This window comes from Panulirus ornatus, chromosome 1 (assembly GCF_036320965.1).
Source record: "Panulirus ornatus isolate Po-2019 chromosome 1, ASM3632096v1, whole genome shotgun sequence".
Classification (NCBI taxonomy): Eukaryota; Metazoa; Arthropoda; class Malacostraca; order Decapoda; family Palinuridae; genus Panulirus; species Panulirus ornatus.
Window position 1 is genome coordinate 78925593 of NC_092224.1, and position 18145 is coordinate 78943737.

Below are 18145 nucleotides of genomic sequence, written 5' to 3' on the forward strand. Positions count from 1 at the left end.
TATCCTCATGATTGTCACCTTTCAATACTGTGCTGCCTTGAGGATCTTCACACGGCGGGAACCTAACCCTCGTCCGTCCACTGACCCGGAAGACTCGACCTGCTCCAGCCGACACACACACACACACACACACACACACACACACACACACACAGGTCCCCCACGTTCACCCACCATCATCGCTTCCTTCCAGCAGCGAGGATCTCGTCGTAATGTTGGATTGCCTCAGTCTCACGTTATTTCCGACGTCTGTTCTTTAAAGGCGTTGCATTCTAAGTTCTTAGCCAACCACATTTCATTATCTTTTTACAGAAACTTTTTTTCTATCAACTTTTCTCTCTCTCTCTAACCACACAACTTTGTATCACATCCTTCATTCTTGCTTCTCTCGCGCTCTGTCCTTACACACACACACACCCACACACACACACACACACACGCAAGGCACGAACGGGCTGCCTCGGATCAACAGTCAACAGTCCACCCAGCTGTTCATACTCCCTCAGGGATTAGTAGATAAAATGGGTATCTGGCATAGGCTAGTGTGTGTGTGTGTGTGTGTGTGTGTGTGTGTGTGTGTGTGTGTGTGTGTGTTTTGACACACAACAAAAGTAAAGTCACAGTACATAAGTACAAAGTTAAGAGACGAAGCAACGCGAGTGTAAAACTCGCTCCCCTTAACACACACACACACACACACACACACACACACTGCGTACAACGTCCCCACCTGCCATCACTCTGATTTTATCTCATCCGTTCTACCAAACTCTACCGTACGTAAAACTGATGTAACGTAACCTCCTTTTTTTCCCCCCCAGCCCGTGTCCCGTCTGCCCCTGTAGCATTAATGTCAATGGCTGTTTACCGGGGCACACTGAGTACTGACAGGCCTCAGATACGGTGACGCAAACAGGTCCACGTCTCCCTCCCCCCCTAACCCCAACCCCTGAACACCTGTCATATTCCAGAGGCGCCCTCACCTGCCTGTCACTCACCTGTCGACTCCATCCCCCTCAAAAATTTATTCCAATCATTTCTATAGTATCATATGTGTTTATATATATATATATATATATATATATATATATATATATATATATATATATATATATATATATATATTCCTATGAGTCCACGGGGTAAATGAAACACGATAAGTTCCCAAGTGCACTTTCGTGTAATAATCACATCATCAGGGGAGACACAAATGGCGTCCTAGCTTCGTCTCATCGATGTATATCAAGTGACTGTTATATTTCTCTCTTGTGTCACACACACACACACACACACACACAAGGTGTCCTAAAAATGTACTCACTTTTTGACACCCTATAACTCACTGATCTTTTTTTTCAGATACAAATGACCCCTAAAAATTCAGTGAGTTACAGGGTGTCAAAAAGTGAGTACATTTGTATGGGACATGCTGTATATATATATATATATATATATATATATATATATATATATATATATATATATATATATTACCAACAGTTCCTCAACTGACTCGTTCTGTACATACAAGTGCCCCTCTGCTCTCACACCATGACCGTATATGATAACAGGTGTTCAAACTGTGGTGTTGAATACACTGGAAGCTCAAAACTCCATCACGCACTAACACTCTCCTAAAAGCCCCTCGAGTTTTTCAGATATAAAATTAAACGCAGAACCAATGACCTTTCGCTCACTAGAGATGATTTCTACAATTATTAAAAGGTGTAATAATAAAGTTGGACTCTCTACACTGGAATCTATGTTCAAAATTAATTAATAAACAGACACAGTTAATAATTCAGCCTCCACAAAACGATATATTGTTGAGTAATTGTCTTCATTACAATCTTGTTCTAATATAAATTCGAGGTTTTATATCATCAAATTTTTTCTATAAAAAAATCTCTTATGTCTTTCAATTGTTACCGTATGTAATTTTTATTACGTATACTGATATAAACTACCAGATCCATGTGATCTGTTTTAATATATTCAATCAGCTAATCTATTATAACTGTAATTACAGACTCAATGATAAGTATACCTGCAAACATTAGGAATACAGGAAGGAAAGTAATTGTGGCATTTGCTCTCAATAACGATACGGTTCATGACAAAATATGTTGCTGATATATATATATATATATATATATATATATATATATATATATATATATATATATATATATATATATATATATATATATATTCCTATGAGTCCACGGGGAAAATGAAACGCGATAAGTTCCCAAGTGCACTTTCGTGTAATAACCACTTCATCAGGGGAGACACAAGAGAGAAATATAAGTCAGTTGATATACATCGAAGAGACGAAGCTAGGACGCCATTTGGTGAACATGCTATTGTTCAAGACAAACGCGGGAGACAGCGACAAGGTATAATAAAATAAATAAATAAATATATATATATATATATATATATATATATATATATATATATATATATATATATATATATATATATATATATATATATAAGAAAAGAAACCGCCAAATCAACTGAAAGCAAATATATACGAGTATGTTACACTGGGTGATATAAGAGAGTAAATGAATATCAGTGTAGCAGAGCGGAGCCTGGCCTGTACCCTTGTTGCAATCTCCATAAGTTATGCCAAACGAGACAACGTCTCAGGGAAAATTCGCCAGTCTGTCAGGGAGTCCGCCACACTGGTCGACAGGTCGCAGATATCACTGGCGTTGGATTTGCCTCTGTGTTCTCAAACTTCGAAACAATATACAGTTTGCAATGGCGGTTTTCCCGTTATGCGTTTAAATTATAGTCTCACATCTAAATTTTGAAGTATTTCATCATCTGTGTCTCCTCCTCTCTGTGTTTTTATTTGATGTTTAGGAGTCGGTACAAACCTGTGTGAAAATTAAGTCATGAGTCTCTTATTATTCGAGTGTGTGAATATCACTCGTCACCCACCGGCGGCATCTGGCAGCTCGTCCACGGCGGGACGACTTCAAATTGTCAATGATTGGCTGATGTGATGGACGGGAATGAGCCGAGTAAGTTGCCACAGAAGACGTGTTCTGTGACGGTACGTACAACACATACAAGCGTTCCTCACGCATCCACACACGGAACAAACGACCGTAATTGAATCCTGTTAACGAGATGCGAACCTCTCAGTGCGAGATGAACCAATCAGAAGATATCTTGATATCAAAAAGAACAAGATGGCGAGATTCCATCGGTGGCTGCCTTACTACGTTGTCAGCATTACTGTCGTGCTCTCCGTCAAGCAAACGTCTTCACCAACGGCTCTCCGAGGTGTGAGGTCAGTCTTTCCTCCTTAACCATATTGTGGTCACCTAAGATCTTATCCTGGTCGTCTGTAGCATCTTCTGAACTGTTCACCAGAATAACCTGTCGACAGGCGAGGTGCAGAGAAATGTCTCTATCAATATAAACTACCGAAGACATGCGGACTCGAGTCTAGTTTTTAAACGCCCTGACTGGTAAAAATCTAGGCTTTTATTAATACAAGTCAACCTTTCCGTAAAAGAAAGCAAAAAAATTATGATTTTAAAATATCCATAGCATTTGGGATGTCGGTCGAGTAAACGTGTTTTCACTTGTTTCAAATGTAATTTTATTCATTACAACGGAGTTCCGATAAACTGAAAAGTTATCGTTTGAAGCGACGGAAACTACCATGTTCCGTAAAGAGAGATGATAAGTTGGATAGTTGCTACTTTTACACCTTGAGCACTATGGCACAACCCTTGAGCACGGCGGTACGACCCTTAGTTTATAATGGCATCAACCTTTGTCGTAACTCACAGAGATTCAGGCCTAACTGTCCAGCTGGCATCATACCTAATGATCACAGGTCCGTGCCTGGAGGTAGTAGTCCCTAAGGGTCGTACGGTCGTGCTCAAGGGATTACCATGGTAATTACCAGGGCTACATGCGACGCAAGCAATGTCAACAGAAAACGGTAATTCGCACCAACCCCCCAGCTCCAACCCTCTGTTTCAGCGGATAATTTCAGCTTCATCGTTTCCCAAAATTAAGGGAAAAGCCCAGCTAATGGGGGTTAATTAAAAATTATCATTAATGATGTACATACTCAATTGTATATTAACTGCCTGTTTCATTTCCAATGTGGAGTAGCATGTACTGCCCAGGGTCCAGGGGAATGTGTACTCGCGCCAGTTCCAAAATACAATTTGTACAACTGGCGCCATTTTCATAACTGAATATTTATGTCGTGGAATTACAGTGAGAGACTCTTGTTCCTATTGAGCTAAATAATCAGTATCTTAGGCAGTTATCTTAATGAGAATATTTTCCATTAGGAAGGGCGGATCTTCCATCATGATGAATGGATCTTCCATCATGATAAGCAGATCTTCCATCATGATAAGCAGATCTTCCATCATGATAAGCAGATCTTCCATCATGATGAGCAGATCTTCCATCATGATGAGCAGATCTTCCATCATGATGAGCAGATCTTCCATCATGAAGAGCAGATCTTCCAAAGATGAACAGATCTATCATCATGATAAACAGATCTTCCATCATGACGATCAGATCTTCCATCATGATGAGCAGATCTTCCATAATTAAGAAGAGATCTATCATCATGATAGCAGATCTTCCATCATGACGTTCAGACCTTCCATCATGATGAGCCGATCTTCCATCAAAATGAGCAGATCTTCCATCATGATGAGCAGATCTTCCATAATGATGATCAGATCTCTCATGATAGCAGATCTTCCATCATGGCGAGCAAGTCATCCATTATGATGAAAAGATCTTCCATCATGAAAAAAAAAAACAAATACCTTCCATCTTTGTCAATAGACCTCTTTCGATCTTCAGCCGGTGTTCTATAACAAAGGCATCGACTACAACAATTTTTTTCTCCTAAGCTCGTGAGATCAGGTTCACCGCCACCTTTCTTGACCAGACCAGACCTCGGCGACTGAGAGGTTAACTTTACCCCATGTATACGACGGTACGCTACGGTGAACCTTACCCCCCTTATACACGACGGTACGTAATAGTTAACTTTACCCCCTTGTACTCGACGGTACGCAAGGGTGAATTCTGCCCACTTGCTCACGGCGGTACGCCAGGATCCCACCATTGTGCTCATGGGGTGAAAAAAGAATCATATTACTCTCGTGCTTTACTTCCCAACTGTTGGAAATGACAGTTATTTCTCGTAACGGGGGAGAGTTCTTCTGATGCCACTTCCTACCTCAACCGCGTTATATTCTTTTTCATATCTGGTCCAATTTTCTTGCACACTGCTGCATCATGCGCAGTTCACGTTTAGTATCAACTCGTTAAATCTAACGCAGGTTTTACTTATCCTTCTCACGGATCATATTTCTGACTGATATCACGATAAATATCGGAATCAATTCAAAACTTGGCAAGTTTTGACTTCCGCCACCAAGATGGCATCGGTGTTGCCAACCTGCAGGCAATTTCAGATCAACCTTCATAGTGGCAATGAAGTGTCGGTCGCTTTACAACGCAGTTCAAAGGGGCAGTACATACATAATTAAATTCTTCTCAAGTATGTTGCATAATCACTAAGGCGGATAAATACAACCGGTTATCGAACTCGAGAAGTCGAGACTGCGTGTCGATATCGTGCAACCAAGCACTGATGCCCCATCGAATCTTGGTCTGGCGCAATTCCAACCCACTTCATCGTGCCCTACATTCAACCCTTAGCTCCTGAGAGAACGCACACCTCCGAAAAACGGTACAACTAGAGGAAAATACAACCCATAATCTCTATAACTTGTGGATTCCCTTTTCAAAGTTGTACATCTCAGGATGACCGAGATCCTGAGCTGCTGAGACCCTAAGTTTTCTCAGCGCTCGTGGCCCGGGCCGCAGTGAAGCCCAGCCGTCGATGGTGTGGTCAGGTGGGCTGGCTGGCTGCTGCTGAGTGGTCTTACCCCAGTCCCTGATGTCCGGCCCAGTCTCGGGCACTAATGAAGGGATTCTTGACCTTCTTGACCTTCGAGTGTGTGTGTGTGTGTGTGTGTGTGTGTGGATCCACCGGTGTCACATGGGATACCTTCATCCTTGTATGAGACTTTATCATGGAAATGGCAGGTGGTGAGCAGTTAAGATGATGAGAGGAAGGTTGTGAGATACAACGTCACAGAAGAGAGAGAGAGAGAGAGAGAGAGAGAGAGAGAGAGAGAGAGAGAGAGAGAGAGAGAGAGAGAGAATAGTCCAGTAATTTCCCCCCTAGCAATAAGGAATTTTCCTTCGATGAACCCTTCACAAACTTGGTCAATATTTTCAGCCGATGTATAAAAAAAAAAAAAAAAGCAAATTTTCAAAATAACACATTTGGTTCACAATAATAACAAAAACTCTATTTCTAACAACGTCCCACATTTCATGTGTGGGACAGGTCGAATTTTCTCGTAGGCCACAAACCACAAACTGGGAATTCCAAAAGAGCAAACAGAAAGTCCAAAGGCTGTAGTAGTTCGCTCCAGCATTCAGCACATGCAAACTTCACGGCAATTCTCTGCGTTGAGGTAACGCTTACATAATTCAAAAGGTCTATTCTTTGAAGTAGCGAAATCTACAAAACTTGAGATCTGTCCGTATTGTGTCGACGAAGTGGTTCAAGAAACACAACCAAGCCACCATGGTTTCAACTCAAGGTTCCAGGTGCATTTCTCTTTCTCACTGTTCGAGAAATATACGCTAGATTCCCCACCTCTGTGAAACAGACGCTGTTTCCAGAATTAAGAGACTGTCATGGAATGCACGACCCCCACCGGAGCCTCGACCTGTGCTGGGGACCTGTGCTTTCAAAAGCCGCAGAGACAAGATACATACGTACTGACTCCGGCGCTATCGCACCCTGTCGAGATATGCCCTCCAGCTGTGCTATTGTAGCGAGCAGTATCGCTACTCAGCCCCGCACTATCTCTGCTCCGTGAACACAGACTCATAACACCGGGTGAGGCCAAGGTAGATCTGTCGTCGCCTGGTACTGATAAGGAACGTTTCAATACGCAAGGCTGGGTTCACCTCCAGCAGTGATAACGACACAGACGCTCTCACACAGACTGGAGACTCGCACATCAGGATGCACTGTCTCTGGGCATGAGATAGGACCTGCTAGTGAAATGGAAAGAATGTATGTTTAGATCATATATATATATATATATATATATATATATATATATATATATATATATAAAATACAAACCACCAACAGCCAGGATCGAACCCGGGACCCCTGTGCAAGAGGCGGGAATGCTAACCGATAGGCTATGGGCCTGGGTAATAGGAAATAACTATTCGAATAATAAGTACTCGAATACCCTTCGTCTCACGTTGGTGAGCAGCGGGGTCTACACCGGTCATTTCCCAACAGGCGCACATAAGCCAGCAGATAGCATTTTACCGAACCTAACTGTACAACGCGGAGGTATATGAATACGAACATAGTGCATGGAAACGCGCACCTTCATAGAACATACAAACCTCCAACAGCCATATATATATATATATATATATATATATATATATATATATATATATATATATATATATATATATATATATATCTTTCGTACTATTCGCCATTTCCCGCAGCTATGAACAGAGGACTGGGCCTTAGAGGGAATATCCTCACCTGGCCCCCTTCTCTGTTCCTTCTTTTGGAAAATTAAAAAAAAAAAAACAAGAGGGGAGGATTTCCAGCCACCCGCTCCCTCCCCTTTTAGTCGCCTTCTACGACACGCAGGGAATACGTGGGAAGTATTCTTTCTCCCCTGTCCCCAGGGATAATAGGGGATTAAGAATACTTCCCACGTATTCCCTGCGTGTCGTAGAAGGCGACTAAAAGGGGAGGGAGCGGGGGCTGGAAATCCTCCCCTCTTGTTTTTTTTTTTTTAATTTTCCAAAAGAAGGAACAGAGGGGGCCAGGTGAGGATATTCCAAAAAAGGCCCAGTCCTCTGTTCTTAACGCTACCTCGCTAACGCGGGAAATGGCGAATAGTTTAAAAGAAAAGAAAGAAATATATATATATATATATATATATATATATATATATATATATATATTCGAATTGGTTATCTAAGGTTAAGTTGGTTAGCTTCAGATATTCCATATCTTTCTTGGGCAGTCGTTACCTATAACTTAACGTTTTCCAATAATGATACAAGAGAGAAATTCCCTCGTATTGACCCCTGTGTGGCACTGCATCTAATTTTTGTAGTATTTTCTTTCCCCACCTCCCGCCACAAATGTGAACGTTTCGTGATCAGCTGAACAACTAACTTCTCGTCGACAGAAAATGTCCACAAATCCACAGATAAAGAAAGTGGTGTAGGGAGACCAACTGAAATAGCTAAACCCCTGAACGATGAGCGAATTCACAATATCCACAGAGCAGAGAGCAGGTGTTTGTAGTCAGAAGTGCCTGTCTCTATAACACTAGAAGAATTCTGGCATGTAAAATGTACGGAGGGAAACGTCAGGGAACATGTCTGTAGCAAACCGAGGTGTATGACACGTTGGAATAACGTGAGCAAAGATGAAGAAAATGCGCATGGCATGGAAAGGGTCAAAGTTTGAAGCTTGGAGACTGAGGACGCACGAGAGTTAGGCGTATCCCCACTACGTACAAACACACACACACACGGAGCACCAGGCGCACCCTGCACGTGACTGACACTCATAAAGAACTATACAGATGAAAGTCATGTATATGTAGCGCAATACAACCAACATTACCGAACACCTAGGCTTTCGTGTCAGATCCCTTCTAGCTCATGAGACTGGAGGATTCTGATAAAAAAAAAAGATAAGTTGAGGGATGCCACATGCCTAGCCAGAGTATATGTGGTCTTAAAAATATCCTTTAGACCTAGGGAAGGTGTTTGACGGCTGTAATGACCCTGGCAGTTGGTAGGCCTAAAATCCAAACAACCATCCAATGTTCACCCTATAAAAACTTAAGAGTAAAATACGTACGTTAACATACAAAGACACAGGTCACCCGGTCTGAATCTCCGGTAGACGCTCGGTCAGGCCACGAGAACCAGTTCTAGAAATCGACTCTGTAGTTACATAAACGTGCTCGGCATAACCCCATCCTCCACTCTATCTAACCAGGACACCACACGTAGTGAACAACGCAAAATCTATATCCCTAAAGTTATTCTTGGTGCCGTATGCATTATTCGTCGTACGAGCTGCTGCCCCAGGAGCCCTCATTCCCCTCAGCGTCACATATTGCCTGCTTTATCCTGGCGGCTCTTCGTCCACCTCTTTCCGTCCGACGGGGTGTTGCCTCCCGCTCTCTCTGCCCTACGGGTATAATTGCGGCCACTGCTCTCATAAGATGTCTGTGCATGTGTTAGTCCCTGTGACTCGTACACGCAGTATGTATCTGGAGGCTGCTTCCTATATATTCTGTGTGGAGACCAGCCACACGAAGACTGACCGTTGTAGACACCTTGTTGCCTCATACAACGAATCTTCTTGCACTGTTTCTTCTCGTTCCTATCATCTTATCCTTCATCATAATTGGCCATGGCTTGGGTATGCATACCAGAGCCTTCTTGGCTATGAAAAATGCAAAGAAATCAAAGTGAACCGTCATTAAGAAAGAAAATTAGTTCTGATACTCGCATGCAACATAAACCATAATTACAAAGTGACTGTTTGATGACATAACTATGTAATTTACGCATTAATCAACATTCTAATATACAGTTTAAAATGACCGATGAAGTCACCAATACAAAGGAATGTAGAAATGTTAAATAATACCTGTAAACACAAGAAATCATTATCAAATAACACGTTGTTAATATGTAACAGCATAACAACTTGCGCCAACCATTACGCACTTAGTATGGAAGAACAACAACGAAGTTGACCATAACGTTATATTACAGACGTGGTAATGAAGTTCGTTATGTGAGGAATGTGTTCATTATGAACACAACGTGAGCTCGTTGCCTAACTGACCCAACGCTGCGTTCTTAAATCACCAGAGAATGGCACGATTTCTCTGCTCTGACATGACCTCTTTAGCCAGTGGAAACAAACACACACACTCTCTGCTGGAGGGAAGTATCTAACACGCTTACAGTGAAGGGAAGTATCTAACACGCTTACAGTGAAGGGAAGTATCTAACATGCTTATAGTGAAGTATCTAACATACCAATGGTAAAGGGAAGTATCTAACATGCTTACAGGGAAGGGAAGTATCTAACATACTTAAAGTAAAGTATCTAACATACTTATGGTGAAGGGAAGTATCTAACATATTTATGGTGAAGGGAAGTATTTAACATACTTATAGTGAAGAGAAATATCTAACTTACAGTGAAGGGAAGTATCTAACATACTTATAGAAGGGAAATATCTAACTTATAGTGAAGTATCTAACATACTTATAGTGAAGGGAAGTATCTAACATACTCATAGTGAAGGGAAGTATCTAATATATTTCTAATTCTCAATGTAAGAGAGTATCAGTCATCCATACAACCATCACACTCATCTAACAATGGCTGTTCTAGGTCAGGTTGCACTTGGCTCTTGATGGATCACAGTGATGGTTGCGTAATGGTGAGTATGAGTCTGGTTTTCAGGTAAGTTAGTCACCAAGGAAGTTCGTCCGGTGGTGTTTGTTAGTCATTCAACTTCGAGAGCTGCCAGGGGTTATCAGTAGGGCATGGATCTGTATTAGTCTGAGGTCAGCCTGGCTATCACTAGCCCGTCAGACGTGATGGATATGCTCTTAAATTGCAAATTCAGGATGGCTGGGAAGGCCAAAGGTTGACCACCCTCAGTCCCATCTTTCTCTCGAGGAGTAAATGTTCGTACGATGCGGGGCACAGAGGAGGGAGGGGAAGAAGGTCGTCTCTATGGCATGGTGATGCGACTCTCCCAGCGAGAGTCTCCTTACCTCACCAAAAACGACGAAGATCTTACAGTGATCATCTTCACCACCTGGCGTTCTCCTTGGGATGAAGCGGTTCCTGGGTTATCCAGTGTGACAGCGACTGCTGTAATTGTTCATTCTTCTTCGAGTAGGAAGGTAGGCAAATCATGTTATGGTGGGTTACAGAAGGTTATTTCTATATGAGCTAATGCCATGGAGTTAAATTTACCTCTCCATTACATCCCGAACTTCCACGATCACCTTTCGAGAAGGAAGACATTATACGACATTCTATTTCAAACTTAAATGACTCGTATACTTAAGTCCATCGTCTTTATCAAGGTTGAGTACAAGAGTAAATCACGGAGTGAGGTATGTCAACCACTCTAATTATATTTTCACCTTACCTCAGTCTGGGTTCTTCCAACTCCCCATTAGAACAATCTCTCCCAAGTCTTTTCAGATGTTTAATGCTGCGTGGCGGCATTTCATCCGCCGTAGTTAAAGAAGAGCAACACCTTTGGCTATTACGTTTAACAAGAAGGTCTGGAATCTCCAACACAAGCGAGAGTGGTGTTTGATCACCATACACCGCCTCTCGTCACACATATACAAAGAGGCGTAACTGCGCGTCGGCTGTGTTATGTCAGCAATCACAGTCGTTGCCACTTGGTACCACATCATCGTGGCCCGGCACAGTAAACAAGCTCTTATAGCACCTCCTCACCTCCCACTCTCACCTGCTGGATGGAGACCCTTTATTTTGTCCATCATCGTGTTGTCGTCAGGTCTGCGACGACTCCAAAGTGTCACCTGCGAGCGATGTACTGAACCTGAGCTCCTAAGAATGCTGAGGTGAAAGGAGACGTGATGAAACACACAGACAAATGGAGAGAGAGAGAGAGAGAGAGAGAGAGAGAGAGAGAGAGAGAGAGAGAGAGAGAGAGAGAGAGAGAGAGGTTAGAAGACAAAAGTAAAAAGAGAGGGCGAGAAATATGAAGACGGAACATCACAATTTACGTAGAACAATGCTCGTTGGTTTCCGACTTGAACATCTAATTCCCAACACAAACAGTGGGACAATCCTCCACCCGATCACCACCGGAGTTCCGCTTGGTGAGGCGCGGATGTCCCACTCACTCCCCGAGTGCACATACGACGGAATGCATACAACACCACTGGGAGGTACTCTCCAACACGACCTGTGTCAATAGTGTTGATTTCATGGAATGGTTCCCACAAAGCTTGACGAAGTCGACCTCCAGACGTCTAGACTCTGATTGCACAATCGAGAGAGAATGGGACAGTATCGCGAGGCCACCTTTAGCGACAGGGATCCCACAGCGCTTTATCTCCCCAGCCCCCTGCGACACAGACGCTGTACAGCTGCTGTAAATCGTTTTACGAGTTAATTCCAAGATCTTTTCTCACTGCCTCTGACACTCGCCCTATCACAGGTGCTCGTATATGACCCATATGATTATAAAATCCCCACCTTTACCATCAAAAGACATAATCTAGGGGTCTAGCCTTTGATTTATAAATATTAAACTTATATAACAAAATCTGTAAACAGAAATTGAGAGAGAGGAGAGGATTCACAGAGAGAGTTTTCTTTTTCTTTTACCACACTTGGTTGTGTAACATACTATTTTGATAACTTTCTTTTCAAGTTTATAAATAATCTTTAAATCAAAGCTTCAGTTATTCATCTACAGAGGCAGCCCTGAAGTTGAGAGTCTTATTCTATCGTACTTAAGACTTTCCATCTGAGATCAGAAACTCCACCTTACATCACGTGAGGTGCAGAGCATATCCACTGACCTGAAAAAAACTGCATGATTTACGTCCTTGCTCAGGGCGTCACACAGTCCCCGGCCTCACTGCACAGTGTAACTGGACACTTGCGATTACTTTCTGAGCTCAGAGGCGCGAAAACAACAGAAAGAATAATCGCAATGAGGAACACAGACGGTGAGGCCAGAGGGGGAGGGAATGCCTCTGCCGTCTAATTAGAAAGTGCAAAGATGAAAGTCGCTTTATGGTTTAATCTCGGCTTCTGCCTGAAGAACAGCTTTCATGTTGGAGAACAGGGGCTCATTCATCTGGGTGACACTACTCCCTCTTATGCTGATGATTCCACTTCATGTATTGTGACTTACTGTTCCTCGCTTCCTCTCTTATGATATTCGTCCTCTCTCTCCCATATAATCTCTTCGAACCGAGGCAACGTCTTGGAATGGGGAAACAGAATCTTATTCAAATCCAACAGTACCAAAGCGCAATCCCTTTCTATATCTCATTCTAAATGTCAATGTTTTTCCCTCTGTTCAATTCTGGAACACCACAATTCGTCCTTATAAAAACATCAACCTGTCAGCCATCCTCCACCCCATCCTTGACACACCACACATTTACTATTACAAACCTTGCTTCCCGGAAGCTAGGGTCGCCCTGTTTCATGTCTCCTGCGAGCAGCTGTTTCATATCTACAGCGGTCTTACTCGCCCCATAGTGGAGAACTGGTCTTTACCGGGGGTGGAGAACTGGTCTTTACCGGGGATGGAGAACTGGTCTTTACCGGGGGTGGAGAACTGGTCTTTACCAGGGGTGGAGAACTGGTCTTTACCAGGGGTGGAGAACTGGTCTTTACCGGGGGTGGAGAACTGGCCTTTCACCGGGGGTGGAGAACTGGTCTTTTACCGGGGGTGGAGAACTGGCCTTTCACCGGGGGTGGAGAACTGGTCTTTTACCGGGGGTGGAGAACTGGTCTTTCACCAGGGGTGGAGAACTGGTCTTTCACCAGGGGTGGAGAACTGGTCTTTCACCAGGGCTGGGGAACTGGTCTTTTATAGGAAGGTGGTTCTTAATCATCTTTATCAACCAGAGTGGAATCCAAAGCCTCCGTCTCATTAATTCTCCTGGCATCACCTTCGGCAATCATCCCTCTCTGTCCACCGTGTTGCAGCTGCCGTTTCCCTATTACACCAGGTGTTATTTTGGCCACTAGAGTCCTGAACTGTCTGTACGAGTTCCTACCAACCCGTGACTCATATGTTGTTGCTGCTTCCCATAATTTCCGTGTGGAGACCAGCCACACGAGGATTGACCGTTAACGTACCTCCTTCACTCAAACGGCGAAGCTGTGGAACTCTCTCTTTATCTCTTTCTCTCTCTCCCCACCACATCATCTTCCTACAGTCAGGTCTACAAACACGTAAGAAGCTCTTGATTCATTTCTTCATTCTTTTTCCTCGTCCTAATTTTCTTTCACCCGACCTGGCCATGACTGGGACATGTCTGGCTCGGTATATGTCAGTCACTATGAAAAAAAAAGAAAAAAAAAACCCACGGTAAAACTTTGAAGCTAGAACGTGGAAAAAAATATACAGGACCCTATACCACACGGCTATGATTCAAATACATATGAAATGGTAATTTTTTTCCCGAAAAAAGGAAAACCAAACTTCACTACAGCAGTCAAATGAAGACTCGAATACATAAATTACGTCTGTAATCATTTCAACCACCATTAGTGCTGGACTTGAGCCTCGTGACGATGCCCGGAAACATTCTACATCCTCTGTGTTACTACAGTTGACCTTACTTTCTCTCTCATCAAAAAAGTCACTTACATACTTAGTCGCTTGCGACCAAAGGCCACACGCACCCCAGCTCTACTTTTTTTTCCCCCCCCACACTTTTATTTCTCCCCCAGCCAATCTAAAAGGTAAGTTCTACACGTCCTCAAACCTCGACCTCAAATATCTTCTGTCACTTCCTCTTTCTTTCTATTCGAGGTCTGGCCTCGGTGAGGACTTCTACTGGTGCCTGGAGCCTTAGGATATATACAAGAAAATCATACGATCTCTCAACAACGGAGGCTTACTTTATACATCAGGCTTCATGCGTTGCATTACTGGAAAGTAAACTTTTACCACAGCCGGCAAAACGATCCTAGAACCTGAGGAAGACACAGTCTACCCCGCCTGATCAACGTCCCTCACCCACGCCACATCCATCACGCCCTTCATTATGCATCACCTGTTTTCCCCAAAGTCTCTGACGCGGCGAGAGACGACAACACTTATAATTCTTCCGAAGTGGAGGAACTGCTAGAGGAGGTGCTGCTGGAGTAGGCGCTGGTGGAGGAGGCACCGCTGGAGGAGACGCTGGTAGAGGAGGCGCTGGTGGAGGAGGCACCGCTGGAGGAGACGTTGGTAGAGGAGGCGCTGGTGGAGGAGGCACTGGTGGAGGAGGCACTGCTGGAGGATGCACTGCTGGAGGAGGCACTACTGGAGGAGTTATTCTGGGAGAACCTGTGACTCCATCCCAGACTTTCCCCACACTCCAGCCGCTCCACATGCAAATACTAGCCAGCCGAGGCGGCGCTACCCCTCACACCACCCTAGTCCACGTCACCGTGACGCGTTACGACCGTCACTAATCATGAGTCCACCACGTCAGCACTCGTCACAGTGACGTGTCACCATCGTCACCACCAACACGTCAACCCTCGTCATCGTGACGTTGTCACAGGCGTCACCGTCCATCCATAGGTCCACCACGTCAGCATTCGTCACGGTGACGAGTCACCGCCGTCACACCACCTGCAGGTCCGTCACGCCTACCCTCGTCACCTTGCCGGGACGCCACCCTCCTCCATGTTAGAGTCCAACACAGTCCTTCACACCTGAGCACATTACTTAAGTCTGTCAACAATCATATCACTAACTCACATAAACATTATCGTAATTACCGTTATCATAACGACAATAATCTTTAGTAATATATGTCAAACAAAAACATCAAGTTTATGAGTCCTAAATTGGAGTGACTTGTCACCTGCTTTCGACAGGTATAGAACTACATGCGTACAGATGAGACAGATATTGCTGAGATATGGACAGTCACATCAGACACGGCTGAAAAATATCGCTCTTGGGTCTTCCACTTGAGGGAGGGAAAGACTCGCAGCTGCCAAAACAAGTAGCTCTGTGTAAGATATTCATAACTGTAGTGTGTTTCTGAGGAGCCCTGGTCCCTGCGTTTGTCAGGGTGGTTACAGGAGAGGAAGAAGAGGTGGGAGAGGGGAAGGAACCATCTAGGATGGAAGAGAAGATTGATGCGTGTATGTGTGTGTGTGGTGCAAGTCTTTTGATATAGTGGGGAGCTTGTGGTACGGTATTTCCGGTGCCTTATTTGTATATCCTCAGCAGACTGAGGGATGTGTATGTAGTCATGTCATATATCCTCAGCAGACTGAGGGATGTGTATGTAGTCATGTCATATCTTACGGTGTTGTGAGGGAGATTCGTTCACCCAGCTGAGGTGAACATTGTGTACATGGATGGATGATGACCGGAGCCTCCCTCCCTCCCTGAGCGCTCTGAGGCTTCCAGGGAACCAAGGGTGTTCCTCCATGTTTGTACTGTGCTCCACATCTCGGCTTCTGTCTCTACTTTGTATCATCGTTGTCTTCAAGTCTCTGCCACACTCTCTGGACTGCTTCTCTTAAGTGTGAACCGACTGGTTTAATCTTCAGTCGTTCCTGCTGTTCTACGGTGTTTTCTATGTGAGGTTATCTTTCACTTGTGACGAATCGTAGAGCGGTATTTTGTCTCCTCTGTAACTTCAGCGAGCGTGATGTGGAGGCAGGGACGTTGGTACATGCAGGTCAGGACAGGTATTATCATGGTCTTGACATGGTGTAATTTTTGGTTGTCTGCAAGGTGCCAGAACCTGTACACTCCTTGTCAGGGTCGCCTTTCCTTGGGCGAATCTCTTGTTGATATGATCTGTCGTCAAACCCCTTAATGTTGATGTGTGACCCAGGATTCTGCAGCTCCTCTGGTACGCTATCATGTTACCTTCTGAGGTTGTATCGTTGGCTCTCATTCTTCCAAGCGCCACTATCGTAAGTTTGTTTATGTTTGTTTTTTATGTTGCGGGCCTTTTCGAATTCGTTTAGTCTAGCTGCCTCCGACCGTACTAAACGAGTATGCTCTGAGTGTGAGTCGTTCCAGACTACTAGTTGAGTGGCATTCGTCGACACAGATCATGTCCATGCTTAGGGCATCAACTGGCGGGGCAATGCCAAGAGTATAAGGTATGAATAGCGATGTGACAGAACGCTGCCCTGGGGAACCCCACTTAACAAGAGGGAATTGGAGTGACGCTGTAGAGTCGACTTCTGTGGTTCGTTGATTTACTAAGGGACTCGGTAGTCTTTCTGTGATCTCAAGTATACCTAAATGTAGTAATGTATATTGTAGGCCGTCTGTCCAACCTCCGTCACGTTGTATAACTGCACACATTATTCCTCGTCCTCTGGAGAGACCGATTCTTTCCTGCCGCCAAAGCTAGTGCTGTGGTGGTGGTGTTTTTGCCCCTCCAGAAGCCGTATGGGTTAGGATTACAGAGGATGTTGTTTTCAAGGTGCCCCTTTCATCCTGAGGTTCATATTTCTTTCAGTCCCTTTCACTGGGACTTCTCGGTGGGATATGGGACGGTAGTTCTTTGGGTCGGCTTCTGGCATTCCTGGTTTTGGCATCACTGTTACCCTGGCCACTTTGAACCTTCCGGGGGAAGTCTTCTGGCCTCCATCTTCCCCTCCTTCTCCTCCCCAAGTAACCACTCTCCTGGCCTCCATCTCCCCCTCCTTCTTCTCCCCAAGTAACCACTCTCCTGGCCTCCATCTCCCCCTCCTTCTCCTCCCCAAGTGACCACTCGACAGGCCTCCAAGTCACGGACGGTAGTACTGCAAGGGGACGAAAACGAGACACTGTGCGATCCGCCACTAATAAAAAAAAAAAAAAAAAAAAAGGAAAAGAAACATATATCCCTCTCTTAAAACCACTGAAGTCCAAGATCAACTACTTCAAGTACCGCCAGCTGGTAAACGTTTGGGAGACGCATTTGAGAGATGACGGCAGAAATCGTTCAGACGACCAAGATAGAAATGAGAGGCATCTTTAGAACTTCGACAGGCGGGCGGGCAAACGTGGAACATCCTGGCTTTCCACGGAGCCTCACAGACCTGAGAGAAGCTTCACTCATCCATCGATACAGACACAGAGCAGCTGTACACAACACACAAACACACACACACACACACGCACACACACGCACACACACACACACACACACACACACACACACACACATAGTGAACAGCTCTTCGAGAGATATAATAACACAGGAC

At 44.2% G+C, this 18145-nt stretch overlaps 1 protein-coding gene across 1 annotated transcript in view; it reads right to left on the reverse strand.

Moving 5' to 3' along the window:
* LOC139750002 (uncharacterized) overlaps positions 1-18145 on the reverse strand; it is a 402403-nt gene that overhangs the window by 187825 nt on the left and 196433 nt on the right. The window lies entirely within an intron of this gene.